The sequence below is a fragment of the Pongo abelii genome, chromosome 1, assembly GCF_028885655.2.
Source record: "Pongo abelii isolate AG06213 chromosome 1, NHGRI_mPonAbe1-v2.0_pri, whole genome shotgun sequence".
Classification (NCBI taxonomy): Eukaryota; Metazoa; Chordata; class Mammalia; order Primates; family Hominidae; genus Pongo; species Pongo abelii.
Window position 1 is genome coordinate 116,823,848 of NC_071985.2, and position 24,659 is coordinate 116,848,506.

Sequence of the window (24,659 nt, forward strand, 5' to 3'; positions counted from 1 at the left end):
TGAATGTGAGTGGCAATATCTTCAGAGCATTATATAAGCACACTTCCCTGCTCCTTGCTCTAAATTTCATTTTGAAGTCCTCTTTGTCAGATCATACAGCTTCTTGCCAAACATGTTTATCCTGGTTTTTGAGAGATGCCTTCTTCTTCTTGCCAGAAGCCTATCATTCTAATATCATCAGCCCTGTTTAGAAGACCAAATCCTGTTTTTGGATACCATCTATGTAGCCAGCTGTTCATGTCTTCTCTCCTCTCATCTGTTCCAAAATTACAAACCTCAAGTGGAAGAAGAAATGAGAAACCCTGATCTGCCTTGGGAGATTTGGGTGGTTTCCTTCATCCGATTCAGGAAGGAGGGAACCATTTTCCAGTCATTGCTCTGCCTGATGTCCAGGTCAGGATTTCTTACACCCGTCAATACCTGGATATTCTCTTGATTATTCTTGAGGGCAGTGATGTTGCTTTTTCCTCAGAAGATCTGGATTCATCCTAAGCAGGAGGGTCATCAGGGCTGGGGGAGCCAGCTCCAAGGTTGAAAAGCTTCTTCCTTTACTTTTGACTCTAAGCCATACAATTGTTAAGATGTTACCCTGCCTTCGTAAAAACTTCCCCCGCCTTTTATTACATTCTAGGTTATTTTTCCTGGAATCCTTTTGTCCTCTCTGCTAAAGGCAGCAGTAAGTTTTTCCTCAAGCCCTTTGTCTTCTCCAGGGAGATCAGCATTTATGGCACATCTGAGAGAAAGAGAGACCAAGTAAACACACTCCAGAATGCTTCCTTGATGCTCCTACCACCTGAGAATCAAGTTCAAAACAACCTTCTGTAGTTACTCTCCATTTCCGCTCCTGTTTGCTTCTGAGTTTCTGGTCTCTTGGGGACTCTTGATAAGAGTGCCATTAAGTTGACATGGCTGTTTTCCACCCCGTCTCACCTAACTTCTACTAATCTGCAAGGTATTCATAATTAACAGTAAATTGCACTAGCTGTGAACCAGGTACAGTCTCTTTTGGTTAACACGGTTAGGCAGGAACAGCTGTCTGTCCACACACTCACAATGGCAGTGCTTCATCCTCGTCTTTCTACTTTTTGCCTTGCATGGTATTTTGTTGCTGGGCTCCTAGTCATAATTGTAGATTTATATTATGCCTATGTTAAGACTTTTATTCTTGGTGTAGTAGTAAATTTAATTAGTGGCAATACATATATATACATATATATGCAGACACACGCATATATGTGTACACACACATATATGTATGTTTTTAAAATTAAAATAGCCTAACACTTTAAAACAATGCTTAAAATAATTATATTTAAGAGCAACCACCTTCCTACACATCAACAATAAAATTGATAGAAAATGATTATGACAATATTTAACTTATGCAACATTTTTTTTCCAAAGTACTTTCAGCATTTCCTTAATGTTCATAGCACTTTTGTTGAGTATGTAAAGCAGGTGTTAGTTTCTTTCTTTTTTTTTTTTTTTTGAGACAGTCTTTGCTCTGTCGCCCAGGCTGGAGTGCAGTGGTGTGATCCTTGCTCACTGCAACCTCTGCCTCCTGGGCTCAAGCAATTCTCCTGCCTCAGCCTCCCTAGTGGCTGGGATTACAGGCATGCACCACTACGCCCGGCTAATTTTCGTATTCTTAGTAGAGACGGGGTTTCACCATGTTGGCCAGGCTGATCTCAAATTCTTGACCTCGTGATCCACCCACCTTGGCCTCCCAAAGTGCTAGGATTACAGGCATGAGCCATCACACCCAGCCCAGCAGGTGTTAGTTTCTATATCACAGATGAGACAATTCAGGTAAATACATTGGACTTATTCTTAGTTTTTGCTTCAGTTTTAAGTTTATTATCTGATCAGATTAAGTCAAGATCTTTAAATTCTGCTGTCAAAATCAACATTAACTTCTCTGATTTGATAACTGTACTATGGCTATGTCCTTGTTCTTAGGAAATATACATGGAAATATTTAGGAATAAAGGAAAACAATCTGCTACTCATTCTCAATGGTTAAAAAAGATTATATGCATACATCTATACATGTGTATGTTTGTATGGATACATGCACATAGAAAGAGGGAGAAAGCAAATAAAATCTCATTGGTCACCTTTAGAGGTAGATAGAACACAAACCTATTACTCTGAAAATCAGGAAATGAAAGGAAATAATTTTTAAAAGTTTGCTAGCCAGGTATTAATGGTGAAAAGGTCATTTGCAAAATATAATCTTTAGAAGGTGTTTTTCAGACATCTTGGTCACATGCCACAATCAGTTAAAAATTGAACACACTCCCTCAGCATACGCTTATTTATTTATAATTTACACATAAGTACTAATATACTGATACATTATATGTATTATAAGGCATCCATATTCCTGAAAAGGGAATATGTAAATAGTAAATAAATCGTGTTTTAAAATAATATTCATTTTGTTTAATAATTGTTTAAAAATCTTTTTATTTATTTTTATTTTTGAGACAATCTCACTTTGTCACCCAGGCAGAGTGTCGCGGCGCAATCTCAGCTCACTACAACCTCTGCCTCCTGAGTTCAAGCGATTCTCCTGCCTTAGCTTCCCAACTAGCTGGGACTACAGGTGCATGCCACCACCACACCTGGCTACTTTTTGTATTTGTAGTAGAGATGGGGCTTCACTATGTTAGCCAGGCTGGTCTTGAACTCCCGACCTCAAGTGATCCGCCCGCCTTGGTCTCCCAAGTGGTGGGATTAGAGTCTTCAGCCACTGCTCCCACCCTTAAAATCCCTTTTTAATCTTACTAAAATTAATGTTAACAAATGACAGAGTTATGTGATTGAATATGCCTAGTTAAATTTTTTAAATCTTGGCTTAATACTTTGTGATTTAACAATCCAAAGTTCTGGTTCCCAGCTTAGTCTATCCAGATTCTTGGTTTTAAAGAGTGCTGTAAATGAGAAGATATCTTGCAATATGTCTAATCCAAATGGAAGAGGTGTATCCTTGCCTGCACATGCCGGTTTTCACTGAAATTTGGCCCAGCTCTGACCACTTTTCCTTGCAAACTAATCAGAAAACATTGACTTCTAACTTTAAAACACCTGGGTTTAAAACTCATTAAAGGCCTTTGTTTAGGAAAAATTTTAAGGAGACTAAAAAATTATTTCTAAATTATTTTAAGGGCACAGATATAAGGGTATTTTTAAAAATAAATGACACACATTTTTTTTTCTGATGACCAAATAATGTTTCTATCCTTCTAAATGATTTCTCAAAGCATTAATTTCTTCTGAAATATTGTTACCTTCTCATTCTTTGTTACTTTGAAGAAGCAGGTTGTGGGGTTTTTTGAAAATATAAAATATGTGCTTGATTATGAACAACTTAATGTCATATGTTATTAGAGAAAGGTTAGTAACTTTGGAGCACTTCCTTTTTTGTAACAGAAGAATGTTAAATTCCATCTCTAAGTTAACAGCTCTTCAAAGTAATTTTTTATGCATTCATCAGTAAATTTCTCTGAGATACAAAAGATGTTCATAGTCACTCCTTATGTCATTAAAAATGCATTGTAAAGATTCTTCCATGTTTTAAGTCTTGCTTTAATAAATCCAGCCATACCAGTGACATCCTATAGCACTTAGACTATGGTACATTGCAATTCGCTGAAAGCAAAATGACACATGAGGTTTTCACTGCCAGCCCATCCTTGCTGAAGAGTATACACGTGGCTTGTGACCAACAGACACTGGTACGGTGAGGTCATCACTGTCAGCCTGTGTATTAAATAATAGTAACACATCTCATTTTTAGCTAAAACTTAAATATAAAATAAAGTTTGAATATTTTCTTTTTTTTGAGACGGAGTTTCGCTCTTGTCATCCAGGCTGGAGTACAATTGTGCGATCTCGGCTCACTGCAACCTCTGCCTCCCAGGTTCAAGCAATTCTCCTGCCTCAAGCTCCCAAGTAGCTAGGCTTACAGGCACACGTCACCATGCCTGGCTAATTCTTGTATTGTTAGTAGAGACAGGGTTCCACCATGTTGGCCAGGCTGATCTCGAACTCCTGACCTGGGCCTCCAAAGTCCTGGGATTATAGGCGTGAGCCACCGTGCCTGGCCTGAATATTTTCTTTCTGTACCCTAAAGGATTAACTTGTACTTCCCTTGGAGTACATATTCTCCTGATGGACCACTGACTAAAAGAATATATTCCAGTTCATCTGCCTTTCCTTTCATTGCTGTACCCACCATAATGCAGGGAAATTTTCCCCAAAGTGTGGCTTTTCCATCGCTAAGTTTGAATTGCACACTGCTGCCCATTCCCCAATGTCTTCTATGCCTTTCAACATTTTCCCTCTCTGGACATCAAGATTTATAAACCAACTCAGAAAAGTATGAAATGAGAGCACCATTTTATTTTTTTAACTTGACATTGCTTAAGATATTGCTTATAATTGCAAGATACTGGAAACAATCTAAATGCCCCTTCACCGGAGACTGATTGAGTAAACTATGGGACATCCACATAATGGAGTACTACGCAACTATAGAAAAGAATGAAGAGGAGCTTATGAACTGAAGTAGAGTGATTTCCAGGATATATTGTTAAGAAAAAGGTATCTATATTATGCTCTTTTATGTAAGAAGAGAACATAAGAAATATACATATATCTGCTCATTTGTGTCAAATGAAAGAAATAGAGAAAGTGTATACCAGAAACTATTGGGACTGATTGCTTACAGAAAGTGGATGGAAATAGAGTAGATAGAATAAGGGGATGGGAATGAAGCAGAAGGGATGAAGGATGAGTGACTTTTCTGGGTATACATTTTTGTCTAGTTCTGATCTTTAAACCCATGTTTTTAATATACTCAAAAATTAGATAAATAATTAAAATCAGCCACAATATAGGGGAAGCCAAAATGGAACCCAAACACTAACAAATGAACCTAACTGAATTACAAATGAGTAATATAATTACCCAGGGACTGGGTGAAAACTAAGTGATTTTGGAAAGCAGAAAACATTGTTTTGTTTCGCTACTATATCAGTCAGGATTCACCCAGAGAAACAGATCAAAAGGACGTGTATACTAAGGGATTTACTGTAAGGAATGGGCTTGCAATGTTGTAGGGGCTGTCTAGGCAAGTTAGAAATTCACAGGGCAGGCTATCAGGAGGGCAGGCTGGAACTCTAGGGTGTGAGCTGAAGCTGCTATTCACAGGCAGAATTTCTTCTTCTTTAGGGAAGCCTCAGTTTCACTCTTAAGGCCTTTCGATTGATTGAATCAGGTCTACCCAGATTATCTGGGATAATCTCCATTACTTAAAATCAACTGATTATAGACTTTAAATCCATCTACGAAATCCCTTTATAGGTTTGATTTCTCGAATAAATGAGGACTGTAACTTAGCCAAGTTGCCACATAAAACTGACCATCACAAGTACTATCAGGCTAAAGAAAAAAAAAACTCTACACAGATACTGTAGTCTAGTTAGTAAGTCTTTTTTTTTTCCACAAGGGTATGACTTGGCAATATTTGTGTGTATTCTAGGACTCAGCAAATTAACAAGTTTATAGTGACTAATGTGAGTCAGGTTTCTTGCTGTCAGAGAAAGGAATTACAATAAGGAAAGAGAGAAGGTTGGAATGAACCAGTTTTTAATACAGAGAGAGAGATACAGGATTACTATGTGTGTATATTCATATTTATATTTTTAAATTCTGTCCACCAAGAAAACTAAGAAATAGTGAACATACCTAGAGCCCAGATCTTTGTTTCTAAAATTCATTCTCCAAGAACAGAACCAGGGATCCTTGGAGAAATGACTGATTTCATGGCTCGGGCTGGGAAAGTACAAGATAAGCCTGGAACACTTAAGGTTGAAGAAGGTAAGACAATGCTCAAAAAATGATAAGAATATGTTGAAAAGACATAAGAACCAATTTGAGGTTGTCCCCAGTGGCCAAATCTGGAAAATCTAAGCAACAAAACCAATACTGATAGAATGGATATAGCCCATAGAATAAAACAAATATCCATGAATCCGTGCTTATATAAACACATACTTGAATAAATAAATAAGGAAAAAACACTTTCTTACCATAGAATTCCAACTAGTAAATGTTGTAATTACAACTAGGCCAAGTTATAAAACAGAAAATCTCTACTAGACATTTGGGAAATATATTTCATGATTCTTTATACATTTGGCACTCAGTCTAAATTAATCCCTACTGCGACCACTCAATCTAAATTAACCCCTACCCCCGCAACATATACACTACAGTAATAATTGCTGTAGGCAAGAATCATCAATGTATACACAAATTGGAAGGAAAAGGCTTGAGGAGAAACAGGATATTTGCATAGTCTCACAGTATCTCCCCATAAGACACTTAATAATTACAAAAGAAAATGTAATAACTTTACAATGGAGAAAATTGGCAGGTACCATTTTAACCAAGTGACTAAGTTAACATCACCAGTGATACAACAAGTAGTCATCATGGGCCTCCTGATATGATGCAGTAAAAAGAGCCTAGTATCATTCTTGTGTAACTTGAATATAATCATTGGGAACAGCAGACAAACACAAATTGAGGGGTGGTGAGCAAAACAGCTGGTCAGTATTCTTCCAACTGTCAAGACTGTGAAAAACAAAGAAAGTGAAGAACGTTGTGGATTGGAGAGACTAAGATGACATGACAATGTGTAATCCTGGATCAGATCCTATACAACAAAAAAGAAAATTGGCAGTTTATGAATAAGCACTGTAGCTCAGTTAATACTACTGTATCAATGTTAAATTCTTGGGTTTCATAATTGTGGTTATGGAAGATGTTAATAGCACATCTTAATAGAAATGCACATCTTAATAGAAATATAAGTGCTTAATAGAAATAGCACATCTTAATAGGAATATTAAGATGTTAATAGCACATCTTAATGGAAATTCTTTGTGCTATTTTTATATTTTTGGCAAGTCTGAAACTGATTCACAATAAAAAGTTAAAAAATTAAAAAGAAATTAAAAAGAGACATGAGTTATGCCTGCTTATTGATGCATAACACTTCCATAGTCCACCATCATCTCTCACTTTGAGTATTGCAACACCCATTATCTGACCTCTGTACCTCCACTTCCCTTTTTCCAATCTATTCCCCACATAGTAGTTGAAATGATCTTGTAAACAAAACCAAATCATGTCACTTTCAAGCTCACATACCTTCAGTGACTTCCAACTAAACTCAGAATTAAATCCAAACTCTGAATAGTACATGCCATGGTGTCCACCACCCAGCATCACCTGGCCTGTCCTCTTGTCACTCACTTCACAGTATCTCTTTTCTTCTCACACACCATGTTCTAGCCAGGCTGATTTCCTTTCAGTCCTTCATAAGCACTAAGGTCCTTCCTTCCTCCAGGCCATGCATTTACAGTCTTCTCTCTGGGGTCACTCTTGCTCCAACTCTGCCTGGCAGACTCCCTTCATCCTTCAGGGCTTATCCTAAATACAACTTCTGAAAGAGGCCTTCTATGGCCACTCAATCTAAATTAACCCCTCCTTCCATCACACACCACCCGAAGAAAGACTGATACTCTCTATTTTGTCATTCCATTTGCTTCTTTCATTTATTTTTTCTCAACTTATAATTTTTGTTTGTTGGCTTATTGTCTGTTTCTGTTTCTGCCTCTAAACTATAAGCTTCATGATGGCAAAGATTGTGTTTTCCTGTATGCCCCTAGTTCTGCTCTCAGAATCTGGCAGGTAAGTAGTCAATATTTTTTTAAGTAAATAAATAAAATCCGCAACATGGGCCAAGCTTCCAATTCTGGAAGAAAGCACAAAGTTCTCTGAACAGCAAACAGCAGTCACAAAGTCTAAGTGGGTGATCCCATTAGAGAGGCAGAATTGCCTTCAGGACTTTACCTAAACAACGCTGTGAAGAATGAGGCAACCATTAGAAGAAGCAAGGAAGTAATGAGTGCAGTCAAGGAGGCAACAGAACAATGACAACAACAACAAAGTGGTCCAAGAGCCAGTTTTTAGGGACTGCTTAGTAACCACAGCATAGAGGCTGCTACTAGTCTGTCTCAAAAGACCCTGAGCATCAACATATAACAGGACATGTAACTGACGTCAATAATGATGACCATAGTCACCATCATTCACTTATTTATGTGCTATGTCTTTTCAAAACAGAAACAAGGCTCCTTAATCATTACCAAAAAAAAAAATTCATATTTAAAGTTGTCCTTTCACAAACAATGCCCATTAAAAACATTTTTGTCAGAATTGGTGATTTTAAAAAAATTTCCTTCCTTCCTTCCTTTCTTTCTTTTCTTTCTTTCTTTCTTCTTTCTTTCTTTCTTCTTTCTTTCTCCTTCCTTCCTTCCTTCCTCTTTCTCTTTCCTTTCTCTGTTTCTCTTTCTCTCTTTTTTGAGACAGAGTCTCACTCTATTACCCAGGCTGGAGTGCAGTGGCGTGATCTTGGCTCACTTCAACCTCTGCCTCTCAGGCTCAAGCAATCCTCCCACCTAGGCCTCCCAAGTAGCTAGGACTACAGGCATGTACCACCACACCTGGCTAATTTTGTTATTTTTGTAGAGACAGGGTTTCACCATGTTGGCCACGCTGGTCTCGAACTCCTCACCTCAAATTGATCCCCCCGTCTCAGCCTCCCAATCTACCAGGATTACAGGCATGAGACACTGTGCCTGGCCAACTTGGTCAATTTCTATCAAAAAATTTTAAAATATGAAATTGATTCTCAAAAGACTGAGTTTCTATCATCTGGAAAATGGGCTTACATAGACACTCTTCTTTCCCTTGGTAGTGCCAGTGTTACAAAGTGCCATGGCCCCAGGCTGGGGATATGCAGAGGGTCGGGGAACAGGTAAAAAGAAAAATCAGTGTGGCACCATGGAGGCTGAGAAGGCTTGGGGGCTAGGATAGCAGCATGCAGTCATCCTCCTGGCCTCTTTCAATGGCCTCAGTTCCCATGGCCCTGGGGCTGCAGCTGAAGCCTGTGCTGCAGATATGTGCAGCTTCCCCAGCCACAGACTCCCACTCCCTGGCTTGGTGAGGCCTCTGGTCCCACCTTAGGGACCTCAGATCACTTCCTCACTCACAAAAGCAGCTCTTTGTCCAGCCGAGCCCCTTGGACCACTGACCCCAGCATCCTGCCCCCAGCTTCAGCTCCTAGCCATCTTCCTGTTGCAGCCTCTCCCACACTCTTCCCAAACTGCTCTGTGCTTTCTCTTCTTAGATTTGACCTCCACTGCCCCTCTTCTCAGACCTTTTCACTGAGTGTCCTGAGAAACTCTTGCTCATGGTAGGCATATGAAAGTTCATGTCCCAGTTTTCGTGACCTTAAGGAAAATCTGTCTCTTCCTTGAGGACACTGAGGCCTTCTCCTGGGGCCCTCCCTCAGGGAGACTGCTTATTCTCCACATCCCCAAGACTTTACCTGTCCTCATTTCCCAAGGCTGCTCCAGACTACTTCCTTCTACTCTCAGGTAAATATCCGGGCTTCTCTCAGGTGGGTGTCACAGTGCTCTGCCATCTTCCACCCCTCTCATCTCCATCACTTACTGACTTCCTGTCCTTCCCCAAACTCACTGAAAACTGACCAGCCTCCCAGTATCCCTGTTCATTTTCTAGTGACTTCAGTTTCCATGTGGACAGCCAGTCCAGCTCCCAGCCTGACTGCTCCCTGACGTCCTCAGTGTCACCACAGTTCTCTCTGGTTGCCCTTCCCATGGGGCAGGGAGAGCTCACTGGAGCAGCCCCGCTCTCTGGACACAGCCCTGCCTCTCCTTCCCACTCTCCTGCCAAACTTTCTCCTGAGTCTCAGAGCAGACTCGATGCCTGAGAGTTGTTGGGATCCTTCTTCCTTTCCTCAGCCCAGACCTGAGAGAGTCCAGATCCTGCTTCCACCACTGAGATTGCTGGTCATCTTGACATTGCTAAACTCAAGGAACATTCTTCTCTTTCTGAAAGTCTCTGCTGCACTTGACACCAGGATCACTCTCTCCTCCTTTTTGTTTTTTGTTTTTTTTCAGAGACGCAGTCTCCCTCTGTCACCCACGCTGGAGTGCAGTGGTGCAATCTTGGCTCACTGAAGCCTTGAACTCCTGGGCTCAAAAGATCCTCCCACTTTGGCCTCCCGAGTAGGATTACAGGTGCAAGCTACCATGCCTGGCCTACTCCGTCCTTCTTACAATGTTTTACCATCTTGGCTTCTGTGATCCCACCCTCTCGTGCTCTTTATTTTTCTCGAAACTTCCTTTGCTGACTTTTTGTGGACTTTTGTCCTCTGAGCCTATTTTAAATGTTGCGGGTCCTTCAGGGATATGTCCTTGGGTCTTGGCAGGATTCCTGGGTCACTCACTGGAATATGGCTCATTTATCCAGTTGTACTTGCCCTACTGCTTTTAACCGTGCGCAGGGTTCTGGGGATGATCTCATCCACATCTCATGGTTTCAGCTATTACACATGTATTGAGGATTATTTCCAGCCCAGCCTACTCACCTAATATCCGGGCTTTGTGGTCCGACTGCCTGATGGAAACTTTTGCCTGGGTGTCCCACTGGTCCCTTAAACTCATTATCTTCAAAACCAAACACATTATCCACCTATAAATCTTTTCTTCTTTTGATTATTTCCAACTTGTTTCACGGTAGAGATTTCAGATTCATGTGGTTTCATATCCAAGTAGTCGTGTGCTGCTGTCACCATTGCTATATTTTTGTATCTGTCCCCCTTCTCTACCCTAACTCAAGTTACTATCATCTCTCAGCTAAATCACTACAGTTGTTTTACCATGTTGTTAAAAGATACTTCAATGCACAGGTCCCTGCTTAACTCTCTAGACTAATTTTTCTCTACTACCTGCCTTTTTATTAATACTTCTTAATCTAGTAGCATTTATTTTTCTTCTGCTTCAAGTAGCTCTCTTATTCCCTGATTACCTAAATAACTCTTACTCGACCCTGAAGACTCAGCTTTCTTGTTCCTTTCTCTAAGAAATTATCTCTATTGCACGATTTCTCTTCATCCCACCTCCCTTTGCCCCAGAGCTGGATTACTTATCCCTCCTCTGATCTCCTGTAATGTGTTGTGTAAACTCTATGTTGGTACTTAGTGCATGACATTTTGAATATTCACTTTATGTCAATGTCTCTCCCATAAGACTAAGTTCCTTAAAGGCAAGAATTACATCTTATTCTTCATTAACTTTGATGCCTTGTATAGTACTTGCCTCATTTCAATCACTAAGTAAATATTTGTTTTTTAAGGTAAGCAAGCTAAGCAAGGACAAATTCATGCAGCAGGGAGTGATATGGAGGGAGAAGAGGCCATGGTGATATCCATTTCTGCTTAGGCTTCTGTGGTTCTGTGGCTGCCCCAGTGCATTGGCTTCTGCTGAACCAGCTAGAAGGCACTGAAGACCAGAAGTGACAATCACAGTTAGGGCCAGTGAGTGCGTCTTTGCCTGAATAAATTCCTCAGCCCTCCCAACTCCCATGCTGCTGGTGTGGTCAAATTGCAGGGACGGCTGCTCCCACTCCTTATGATCTGAACTCTCCAGACCCTGCTTATGCTCTACTTTGCTTGTGTTGTTCTCTTTGATGGAAAAGGACATTTTTATCTCTGACTACTACAGTGCTCCCCAGTGTTAAGGCTCAGCCCAAGTGGACTTTTTCTATGACTTTTCTCCAAGACATCAATTTGTATTTAACTGCCTTTTTAAAAATCAAATGGATGTCATCAGTATGGTACAATTTAGTTATAATATATTATCTTAGATAGGTTTCTATTTTTTTCACATGTTCGTCATAATTGACCGGATCCATTTGGTGAATGACAAGGCTTCCTGATGTCAGGGACCATACGTTCATTTATGCATCAAGTAAGTATGCATTGCCATTGCATAAAGTATCAGGCCTATACAAGGCATTGGGAGAAACAAACAGTGATTAAGACAGAAGTTCTACTCTATAGAAACATATACACAAGTGCAGCATCGCTTAAGTCGGGGATATGCAAGCCAGGGAGTACCTAAGAAGATCTATTAAAGTGAGAAAATATTAGAATTCCTAATATTTCTAATTTTTGTTTCTAATAGTCTAACGTTTCTAATATTCTAGCAAACTTTTTATCTAAGGAAAGAAATTAAGCTTTATAAATATTAAATATGTGGATTGATCCTGATTCCCTCAGCTGGTATTTATGTCATATAGTCATATATCATGTATGATACAAAAGGATCTTTGAGGCAGAGTGGGAGTTCTCAAACTCATAGGGGTTGACAGTACAAACCTCTGCCATTTAATCACTTTCAGTGTAATGTGATGTATTGCAGTTTGAGTGTGCTTGGTTAAGAGGTTTGCTATTATCTAGCTTTAAGAAAATTAGCCCTCACAAAGAGACTAGTGGCCTAAAAAAATAATTCATTTAAAGATACCATCACTTAAAGGTAATACTAACAATGCAAGCACAAGCAAACAAGAAAGTGTCAGCTGACATTCTCTCCACTCTTAATAATGAACATTTCAGCCATATTTCAATAAAAAACAATGTTTATCTAAACAGATCTAACAAGAACTTGTCCAAAATTTTAAATGATCTAGAATATTAATTAATTAGGAAGCTCAACCTAAGAACACCTTTTACCTTGAGATACACTTACTAATAGTTCAATGTCATCATCACCATAAAAAAATTTAAAAATTAAGCATGAATTTTCACTTCTGCTTTGTATTTAAAAAGCTGCAAAGACTATTGTTCTCATCACAACAATGAGAAAAGTCCAGAAAAAAGCAAAATCATAACTCTATTGAACCAATCAGAAAGCTGAGGAAAATAGAGTTATCTGAGTTTGAAAGAGAGATAAACCCTTCTAAGGAGAGATAAAAGACACACTCTCTCACCTGTAGCAAACCACATGAGAAAAAGCTGTAGGCCACAATACAAGTGGGGAAGAAGAAATCAGTCACATTTTAAAGGAGCTTCCAAAGGCTAAGTGTGGGTTAGTGTGCCAGTCTAGAATATTGAGGGCACCAAAAGGGAATTAATACTCATTCACAAACTCCTATCTGTGGACTCTACTGAGTGCTCATGAAAAAGACAGTGCGTGGGCCTGCACCCACCGTGCAGGGGTTTGGGTATAGGCCCACCCTGTGTGCTGCCACCAGTGTATGTGAATGCTGTCTAGCAGTATAAGGACAGGACCACCCCACATGCTGCTTGTGCCCATATGCACCTCCTAAAAGCAGAGGGACTTGCCTGTCTACACTGACATCGCTGCCACCAGCCCCTGCCCACATGTACCACCGAGGAGACTGTGGACCAGCACACCCAGCCTGCCACCACCACTGCTGGTGCCTGTGTGCACTGCTTGGTGCTCTGAGGGTTGGCCTGCCGCTGCTACTGCCACCACCAACATCACACATGCTGTCTGGGGACCAGAGGACCTGCCCTTCAGGACCTGCCACTGCCGGCACCATGCACAACATCTGGGGGCCCAAGGCTCTGCCCTCCTGAACTTGTCATTGCTGGTGCCCACATATACTACCTTGGCACCTGAGGACTGGCATGCTCAGCACACCACCACCACCATTACCACTGTTGCCCGAGGACTGGCCCATCTGGCATTCGCATCATCAGCAAACTGTCACCACAGCCTCCACTAACAACTGCAGCCTAAGCCACTGAGGAACTCACAGATGCCACTGATGAGCTGATTACAGCTGAAGAAATCATACAAAGGCTACACTACTACACCCACAAAGAATCAATGCCAAAATGCCTTTTCCAACCAACACTATAGAGACATCTACAGGAAAAAGTATTTCACTGCAAAAGCCAACCGATACAACTGGAAGAAGCAACTGTTAAAATAGATGTGTAGATATTAAGGTAAGGATACAAAAACATGAAAAAGCAAGAAAACATGACACCTCCAAAGGAACATTATAATTACCAGTAACAGAGCCCAAAGAAAAGGAAATCTATGAAATGCCTGGAAAAAATTTCAAAATAATGACATTAGAAAAAGTCAGTGAGATAGGACAACCCAAATGAACGGTACAAAGAAATCAAGGAAAGAATTCATGATCTGAATGACAAATTCAACAAAATAAATTATGAGGAGCTTAAGGAAGTCCTACATCTGGAAGCAAAAGAACTACATCTACATATATATGAAAACACACACAAAAAAAACTCATTGATAAAGCAGACACACAAATGAGAAAAAAGGAGTCAACTGTTATTACTACAAAACAGACCAAACTGTAGAAGTGAACAATAAAACAAAAACTACAAAACAATCAGAAAACAATGAACGAGATGATAATAACATGTCGTCACCTATCAAAAACAACCTTCAATTTTAAATTCCTCAATTAAAAGCTATAGACTGGCTGCATAGATTAAAAAAAAAAAACCAATTATATTCTGCCTAAAAAACTTACTTCACTTGTAAAGACACACATAGATTGAAAGAAAAGGAATAGACAAAAATATTCCACACAAACAGAAGCCAAAAATATGCTTCTGTAGCTATACTTATATCAGACAAAATAGACTTAAAGTCAAAAAACATAAAAAGGGACAAAAAAGGTCATTATAAAATGATAAAGGGATCAATTAAGCAAGAGGATATAGCAATTGTAAATATATATGTACCTAACACTGGAGTACCAGGGTATATAAAACCAATATTGTTAGAGCTAAAGAGGGAGACTCCAATATACTAATAGTTGAGAACTTCAACATCTCACTTTCATCATTGCACAGATCTAGACAGAAAACCAGCAAAGAAACATCATACTCAATCTGCACTAGAGACTAACTGAACCTAACAGGCATTTACAAGACATTTCATCCAACAGCTGCAGAATGCACATCCTATTCATCAACACATGGAACATTCTCCAGGATAGACCATATATTAGACCACAAGACAAGTCTTAACAAACTTTTAAAAATCAAAATCATAACAAGTATTTTCTCAGCCCACAATGGAATAAAACTGAAAATCAATAACAAGAGGAACTTTGGAAACTGTACAAATACATGGAAATTAAACAACACGCTCCTAACAATTGGGTCAATAAAGATATTCAGAAGGAAATAAAAAAATTTCGTGAAGCAAATGAAAATGGAAACATGTCCTTTCTGCCCATGGATGTTGCCAAGGAAGCATTGTTAAAGTCTCTCATCCCCCTGCCCTCATGTCTAAGTCAGAGTCTCCTAAAGAGCCCTAACAGCTGAGGAAGCTCTTCATTGGAGGACTGAGTTTTGAAACAACCAACGAGAGCCTGAGGAGCCATTTTGAGCAATGGGGAATTCACGGGCTGAGTGTTAATGAGCGATCCAAACACCAAGCTCTCCAGGGGCTTTGGGTTTGTCACATATACCACTGTGGAGGAGATGGATGCAGCCATGAATGCGAGGCCACACGAGGTCGATGGAAGAGTTGTGGAACCAAAGAGAGCTGTCTCAAGAGAAGATTCTCAAACACCAGGTGCCCACTTAACTGTGAAAAAGATATTTGTTGGTGGCATTAAAGAAGACACTGAAGAACATCACCTAAGAGATTATTTTGAACAGTGTGGAAAAATGGAAGTGATTGAAATAATGACTGACTGAGGCAATGGCAAGAAGAGGGGCTTTGCCTTTGTAACCTTTGACGACTATGACTCCTTGGATAAGACTGTCATTCAGAAATGCTATACTGTGAATGGCCACAACTGTGAAGTTAGGAAAGCCCTGTCAAAGCAAGAGATGTCTAGTGCTTCATCCAGCCAAAGAGGTCGAAGTGGTTCTGGAAACTTTGGTGGTGATCATGGAGGTGGTTTTTGGAATGACAACTTTGGTCATGGAGGAAACTTCAATGGTTGTGGAGATGGCTATAATGGATTTGGTAATGACGGAAGCAATTTTGGAAGTGGTGGAAGCTGTAATGATTTTGGCAGTTACAACAATCAGTCTTCAAATTTTGGACCCATGAAGGCAGGAGACTTTGGAGGCAGAAACTCTGGCCCCTATGGTGGTGGAGGCCAATACTTTGCCAAACCATGAAACCAAGGTGGCTACGGTGGTTCCAGTAGCAGCAGCAGCTATGGCAGTGGCGGAAGATTTTAATTACTGCCAGGAAACAAATCTTAGCAGGAGAGGAGAGCCAGGGAAGTGACAGGGAAGCTACAGGTTACAACAGATTTGTGAACTCAGCCAAGCACAGTGGTGGCAGGGCCTAACTACTATAAAGAAGACATGTTTGAGACAAATACTCATGTGTATGGGCAAAAAACTTGAGGAGGACTGTATTTGTGACTAATTGTATAACAGGTTATTTTAGTTTCTGTTCTGTGGAAAGTGTAAAGCATTCCAACAAACGGTTTTAATGTAGTTTTTTTTTTTTTTTTTTTGAGACGGAGTCTCGCTGTGTCACCCAGGCTGGAGTGCAGTGGCTCAATCTCGGCTCACTGCAACCTCCGCCTCCCGGGTTCACGCCATTCTCCTGCCTCAGCCTCCTGAGTAGCTGGGACTACAGGCGCCAGTCACTACGCTGGGCTAATTTTTTGTATTTTTAGTAGAGACAGGGTTTCACCGTGTTAGCCAGGATGGTTTCAATTTCCTGACCTCGTGATCCGCCGGCCTTGGCCTCCCAAAGTGCTGGGATTACAGGCGTGAGCCACCATGCCCGGCCAGTTTTTTTTTTTCATCCATGCTGTTGATTGCTAAGTGTAATGGTCTGATTGTGATGCTGAATAAATGTGTCTTTTTAAAAAATGTGCTAAGTTAGTCTACTCTGAAGCCATCTTGGTGAATTTCCCCAACAGTGTGAAGTTAGAATTCCTTCAGGGTGATACCAGGTTCTATTTGGAATTTATATACAACCTGCTTGGGTGAAGAAGCCACTGTCTTCAGAAACCTTGGTGTAGTTGAACTGACAGTTACTGTTGTGACCTGAAGTTCACCATTAAAAGGGATTGCCCAAGCAAAATCATGGAATTATTGGTTATAAAAATGATTGTTGGGGGCTGGGCACGGTGGCTCAGGCCTGTAATCCCAGCACTTTGGGAGGCTGAGGCAGGCGGATCACCTGGTCAGGAGATCGAGACTATCCTGGCCTACATGGTGAAACACCGTCTCTACTAAAAATACAAAAAATTAGCCAGGCATGGTGGCTGGTGCCTGTAGTCCCAGCTACTTGGGGGGCTGAGGCAGGAGAATGGCGTGAACCCAGGAGGCGGAGGTTGTAGTGAGCCGAGATTGCGCCACTGCACTCCAGCCTGGGCGACAGAGCGAGACTCCGTCTCAAAAAACGAAAAAAAAAAGTTTGTTAGCACATCCTATGCAGTATATCTAAATTGAATAATGGTACCAGATAAAAATATAGATGGGAATAAAGCTTGTGTATCATCCATTGTCATGTGTAATCAATAACCCATTTAATTCTCTTGAAAAAAAAAAAAAGAAAAAGAAAACACAACTTACCAAAACCAATGGGATACTGAAAAGCATTGCTAAGAGAGGAGTTTATACCAATAAATGCCTACACCAAAAAAGTAGAAAGATTTCAAATAAACAACCAATTATGCACCTCAATAAACTAGAAAAGCAAGAGCAAACCAGACTCAAAATTAGTAAAAGTAAAGAAAAGGTAAAGATCAGAGCACAACAAAATGGATAGGGACAAAAAAAAAAGAAAAAAAAGAATCAGCTAAACAAAAAGTTGGCTTTTGAAAAGATAAACAAAACTCATAAACTGCTAGCTAGACTAAGAAAAAAAGAGAGAAGGCCCAAACAAACACAATCAGAAACCAGAAGACCTTACAACTGTTACCACAAAAATACAAAGATCATTGACAACTATTACAAACAATGACCAATGATGTGGCTAACAAACTGCAAAACCTAAAGAATATGAATAAATTCTTGGGCGAACACAACCTACCAAGATTGAACAAGGAAGAAATAAAAAACCTGAAAAGAACAATAATGGATAACGAGATTGAATCAGTAATAAAAGGTTTTTCAGTAAAGGGAAGACCAGGACTGGATGGCTTTACTACCAAACCTGTAAAGAACTAACACCAATTCTTCTCAAATTGTTGCAAAAATAGAGGAGGGAATTCTTTCTAAATCATTCTACAAGGACAGCATTACCCTGATACCAAAACCAGAAAAGGATACAACAATAGCGACAACAACAAAAACCAGTGGTATGAAACACACTGGTTTTGGTAAATTGTGTTTCCATTTTCATTTGCTGCAAGAAACTTTTTTATTTCCTTCTGAATGTCTTTATGGACCCAATTGTCATTTAGGAGCATGTTGTTTAATTTCCATGTATGTGTGCAGTTAAAAAAAAAAAAAAGGAAACAGACCAATATCCCATAGATGCAAAACTCCTTAAGAAAATACTAGCAAAACAAATCAAACAACACATCAAAAAGATAAGACACCATAATCAAGTGGGATTTATATCAGGTATGCAAAGATGTTTTAATATAGGCAAATCAATAAATGTGATACATCACATCAACAGAATAAAAGACAAAAACCCTATGATAACCTCAATAGATGCAAAAAAATCATTTTATAAAATTCAACATGTCTTCATGATTAAAAACTCTCAACAAATTAGGCACTGATGGAACATACTTCAACATAATAAGGCCATATATGACAAACCTACACCTAACATTACATTAAATGAAGAAAAGCTAAAAGCCTATTCTCTAAGAACTGGAACAAAACAAGGATGTCCACATTTCACCACTCTTATTCAACATAGTACTGGAAGTCCTAGCTAAACCAATCAAAAAACAGAAAAATAAAAGGCATCTAAGTTAGAAAAGAGGAAGTCAAATTATCTTCCTTTGCAAATGACATAATCTTATATCACGAAAAACCTGAAGAATCCACCAAAACCTCTTAGAACTGATAAACAGATTCAGTAAAGTTGTAAGACACAAAATCAACATACAAAAATCAGTAGTGTTTCTAAACACCAATAACAAACTAGCCAAAATGAAATCAAAAGAGCAATCCCACTTACAATAGTTACAAAAACTAAAATACCAGGAATGAATTTAATGAAGGATATGAAAGACCTCTACAACAAAAACCACTGATGAAAGAGATTGAAGAGGACACAAACAAATGGAAAGACATCCCATGCTCATGGATCAGAAGAATTAGTATTGTTAAAATGGTCATACTACACAAAACAATCTATAGATTTAATGCATTCCCTATCAAAATACCAGTAACATTCTTCACATAAATAGAAAAGAATTCTAAAATTTGTATGGAACCACAAAAGACCTCAAATAGCCAAAGCAATTCTAAGCAAAAAGAACAAAGCTGGAAGCATCATACTACCTTATTTCAAAATATACTATAAAGCTATAGTAACCCAAACAGCATAGTATTAGTATAAAAATTGATACATAGGCCAAGGGAACAGAACAGAGAACCCAGAAATAAACCCACATATTTACAGCCAATTGATTTTTGACTAAAGTGCCATGAACATACACTGGGGAAAGAACACCTTCTTCAATAAATGGTGCTGGGGAAACTGGATATCCACATGCAGAAGGATGAAACTAGACCCTTGTCTCTCACCATATACAAAAGTCAACTTAAAATGGATTAAAGACTTAAGGATAAGATCCAAAAGAAAACATATGGGAAATTCTATAGGACATTGGACTAGGTGAAGATTTTATGGATGAGCCTTTATTTTTTAATTTTTAAAATTTTTTATACCTGGGATCTCCTCTGTTGTCCAGGCTGGAGTGCAGTGGCATGATCATGCCTCACTGCAGCCTTAAGCTCCTGGGCTTGGGTGATCCTTCCGCCTCAGATTCCTGAGTAGATGAGACTACAGGCGCAGAACACCATGCTCAGCTAATTTTTTTTTTTTTTTTTTTTTTTTGTAGAGACAGGGTCTCACTATGTTGCACAGGCTGGTCTCAAACTCCTGTCCTCAAGTGATCTTCCCACCTCAGCCTCCTGAGCCACTAGGATTACAGGCATGAGCCACCATGCCCTGCTGTAACTAAGACTTTAAAAGCACAGGCAACAAAAACAAAAACAACAAATAAGACTATTTGTTGTCTTATTATTTAACAAATAAGTTAAAAAGGTTCTGCACTGCAAAGGAAACAATTGATAGAGAGACAACTTGTACAATGGGAGAAAATATTTGCAAACTATTCATCTGACAAGGAACTGATATCTAGAATATACAAGGAACTCAACTCAACAGCAACAAAACAAAACAAAAGCCAGTAATCCCATTAAAAAGTGGGCAACAGATGTGAATAGACATTTCTCATAAGAAGACATACAAATGGCCTACAGACATGTGAAAAAATGTTCAACATTGCTAATCATTAGGGAAATGCAAATCAAAACCACAATCAGATATCATCTCACCCCAGTCAGAATGGTTATTGTCAAAAAGACAAAAAATAACAAGTGCTGATGATGATATGGAAAAAAGGGAATCATACACTGTTGGTGAAAATGTCAATTAGTACAGCCATTATGGAAAACAGCATGGAGGTTTCTCAAAAAATTAAAAAATTGAACTACCATATGATCCAGTAATCCCACTACTGGGAATGTATTCAAAGGAAAAGAAATCAGTATATCAAAGGAATACCTGCACCTCCATGTTTATTTCAGTGCTATTCAGAATACCCAAGATACAGAATCAACCTAAGTGTCCATGAATAAATAAAGAAAATGTGGTATATATACAATGGAATACTATTCAGCCATAAAAAGAATAAAAGCCTGTAATTTGCAGTAACATGGATGCAACTGGAGGACATTATGTTAAGAGAAATAAACCAGGCACAGAAAGACAGTTATTGCATGTTCTCACTGCATATGTGGGAACTAAGAGTTGATCTCATGGAGGTAGAGATTAGAATGATGGTTACCAGAGGCTGGGAAAAGGTAGAGGTATGAAAAGAGGTTGGTTAATGGATAAAAACATACAGTTAGAGAGAAGGAATAAGTTCTAGCATTTGATAGCACAGTGGGGTGACTATAGTTACTAATAACTTATTGTCTATTTCAAAACATCTACCAGAGAAGATTTGAAATGTTCCCAACACAAAAAGTGATAAATATTTGAAGTGATGGATGTTCTAAACACCTGACTTGATCATTACACATTATATGCATATATCAAAATATCACATGTACCCAATGAATATGTACAGTTATTGTGTATCAATTAAATCAGGAAGAAAAGACTATGGGTGTCGCAGGTATACAGAAAGTAACCAGTAGGTCTGTGTGGCCAGACACAAAACACCATACACTTCCCTCCCCAGACTCTTTTCTCATGTGAAGCAAAAGCTTTAAACTTCTGGAAGAATGGCAGCAACGACTGTTGCCCAAAGCCCAGGAAAAGATGCATTATGGAGAGTGGTTAGGGGTATAAGAAAAGGCCATCTCTGGGGAGATGCACAAAATCATCTTGGACCTAACATCTCAAACTGATATAAGGCAGAGGTTTTCTACCACTAGGAAAGGTGAAGAAAACTGTTGTTCAAGATCAGCTATTATTAATACAAAGCAGAATTTGGCTGCCACAAGATGGAGTGACAGGAATGCAGAGAAAGGCCCTCCCTAAGACATAGACTGGAGTAGAATAACAGATAAATCCATTTACCCTGAACACAAACCTGGCAAAAAGTAACAAGCAACAGTAGTCTAAGACTGGGGATGGGGAAAATCCATGGTGAGAGATCTTCCCTGTGGTACAGGCATTCAGGAAAGCTGAAAGCTGATGGTAGAGTAATAAACCTGAGAGAAAACTCTGGCATACCAGCGTCCACTCTAAGCACACGGCAAAGGCAGGCCACCAATGGAAGAATTAGAAGCCTGTGGTGCACTGATGGTAACCATAGCAACAACAAAACCTAAACCCAGCTCAACTCCTGACAGATTGAGTCAATTCTCCACATTAATGGCCTTACACAAGAAGAGTCATTCTCATTTTCCACTGTTAACAATATTTACCCCAGTCTCTACTGTTCATGCAAAGTCTGGCATTTGCTCAAAAATTACATCACACACACACACACACACACACACACACACACACTACTTACTATCAAGAAACAATGAAGTCAACATCCAATACCCAGATGTTGAAACTAGCATATGGGAACTTTACAATAACTATGATTAATATGTGAAAGGATATAGTAGAAAAGGTAGCATGTATAAAAGATGGGGAATTTCTCCCATCTTTTTGAGAAGAAGAAACATGTATAAAAGGTAAGGAATTTCTCCCATCTTTTTCAGAAGAAGAAGCACGTATAAAAGATAAGGAATTTCTCCTATTTTTTTCAGAAGACACCGTTCTTCTGAAATTCCCCATCTTTTATACATGCTACCTTTTCTACTATATCCTTTCACATATTAATCATAGTTATTGTAAAGTTCCTGCATGCTAGTTTCAATATCTGGGTATTGCTAGAAATTAAAACCTAATATTGGCCAGGTGCAGTGGCTCATGCCTGTAATCCCAGCACTTTGGGAGGCCAAGGCAGGTGGATCATCTGAGGTCAGGAGTTTGAGACCAGCCTGGCCAACATGGTGAAACCCCTTCTCTACTAAAAATACAAAAATTAGCCAGGTGTGGTGGTGGATGACTGTAATCCCAGCTACCTGGGAGGCTGAGGCACAGGTGCTTGAACCTGGGAGGCGGAGGTTGCAGTGAGCTGAATCATGCCATTGCACTCCCTCCTGGGCAACAAGAGTGAAACTCCATCCAAAAACAAAAACAAAAACAAAAACCAACCAAGCAAAGAAAAAAAAAACAAAAATAAAAACAAAACTAATAGTGGAGATAAAAACTGCTTTCAACATACTCCTTAGTAGAAGTATGAACCCAGCTGGAAAGAATCAATTAACTGGAAGATCTGTCAACAGAAATTACCCAAACAAAAATACAGAAAGAAAGAAGAAGAGTGGGAGAATGAAATCAGAACAGGGCATTCAAGAGATGTAGAATCATATCAAACATAATAATGTACATATAATTGGGGTCCCAAAAGGATAAGAGAAAGAAAATGGGAAAGAAGAGATATTTGGAGACATAATGAATGGCCAAGAATTTTCCAAAAATAGTGAATGACAGTAAATCACAGATCCAAGCTCAAACAACCCAAAAAGGATATACACCAAACAAACAAACAAAGAAAACCTTACACATACCTAGATACATCATAATTGACCTGCTAAAAATCTAAAATAAAGAGAAAATTTTGAAGGCAGCTGGGGAAAAAGGGTGAGGAACACATTATATACAGCAAAACAAAGAGAATACTTAGTGTAGACTTTTCATCAGAAACTATACAAGCCAAAAAAGAAATGAAGCAACATTTTTAAAGTACTGAAGGAGAAAATAAAAACAACTGTCAACTTAGAGTTCTATACACAAAGAAAATTTTTTGAAAATGAAAGCAAAGACATTTTCATAAAAACAATAGGTGAGAAAATTCAATGACAGCTTACTTGCTTTGTAATAATCGTTAAAGTTCTTCAGGCAGAAGGATTACATTACCAGATAGAAATTTGGATCTACACAATCAACTGAAGAGCTCTGGGAAGGATGAATGAATACTACTTAGCAATAAAAAGGAACAGCTAACTAATACATAACAACATGGATGAATCTCAACAAAACGACTGACTAAAAAAAGGCAGACAAAGCCAAAACATATTGTATGGTCAATATATAAAATTCTAAAAACACGAAATAATGTCTAGGAACAGAAAGTAGATCAGTGGTTTCCTGTGGGCTGAGGAAACGTACATTCACCATAAAATCCAACAGTTTTATTCTTGGTTATTTACCCAGGAGAACTGAATGCACGTGCCCTCATAATACCTGTATATGCACGGTTATACCAAATTTATTAGCTATATTCTTAATATCCAAAAACTAGAAACCACCCAAATGTCTATTAGTTTGTGAATGAATAAACAAATTGTGCTACATCTATACAATGGAATACTACTCAGTAATAAAAAAGAATAAAGTACTGATACATGCAACAACATGGATGAATAATAAAAAAAAACTTTGTACTAAGTGAAAGAAACCAGACTTGAAAGTCTATACTTCCTATACTAAGCAATACTATTTTTATGACATTCTGGAAAAGACAAAACTATTGGAATGGAAATCAGATCTGTGGTTGTCTGAGGTTGGATGCAGATAAAAGGACTGGCTACTAAAAGGCACAGGGAACTTGCCAGGGTAATGGAAATGTTCTATATTTTGAGTGTGTTGTTTATATGAGTGTATACGTTTGTGGAATTTGTAAAACAGGACACCTCTGAAGGATGAGTTTTACTGTATATAAATTATACTTCAGCAAACTGATTTTAAAAATTAGGCATCCAAAATAGGAAAGCAAATCTCTCAAATTTTTCAGTGATGTTTAAAATTATACCACACTCAATCCAGTACTTTAAAACATTTCACTAAGTATAAAGATAAATGTTTAGAAACCTCTTCTAAAGTTTCTTATTTTATAGCAAAAGCCAAACTGTTGGGGAAATAGCTGAAATAATACTCAGAAACCAGTAAAGTGAT

The 24,659-nt window shown here is 38.8% G+C and overlaps 1 pseudogene; it reads left to right on the forward strand.

The window, feature by feature from the left end:
• The first annotated feature begins 15,243 nt into the window (after positions 1-15,243).
• On the forward strand, positions 15,244-16,411 carry LOC100439649 (heterogeneous nuclear ribonucleoprotein A1-like; annotated as a pseudogene).
• Positions 16,412-24,659: the final 8,248 nt, after the last annotated feature.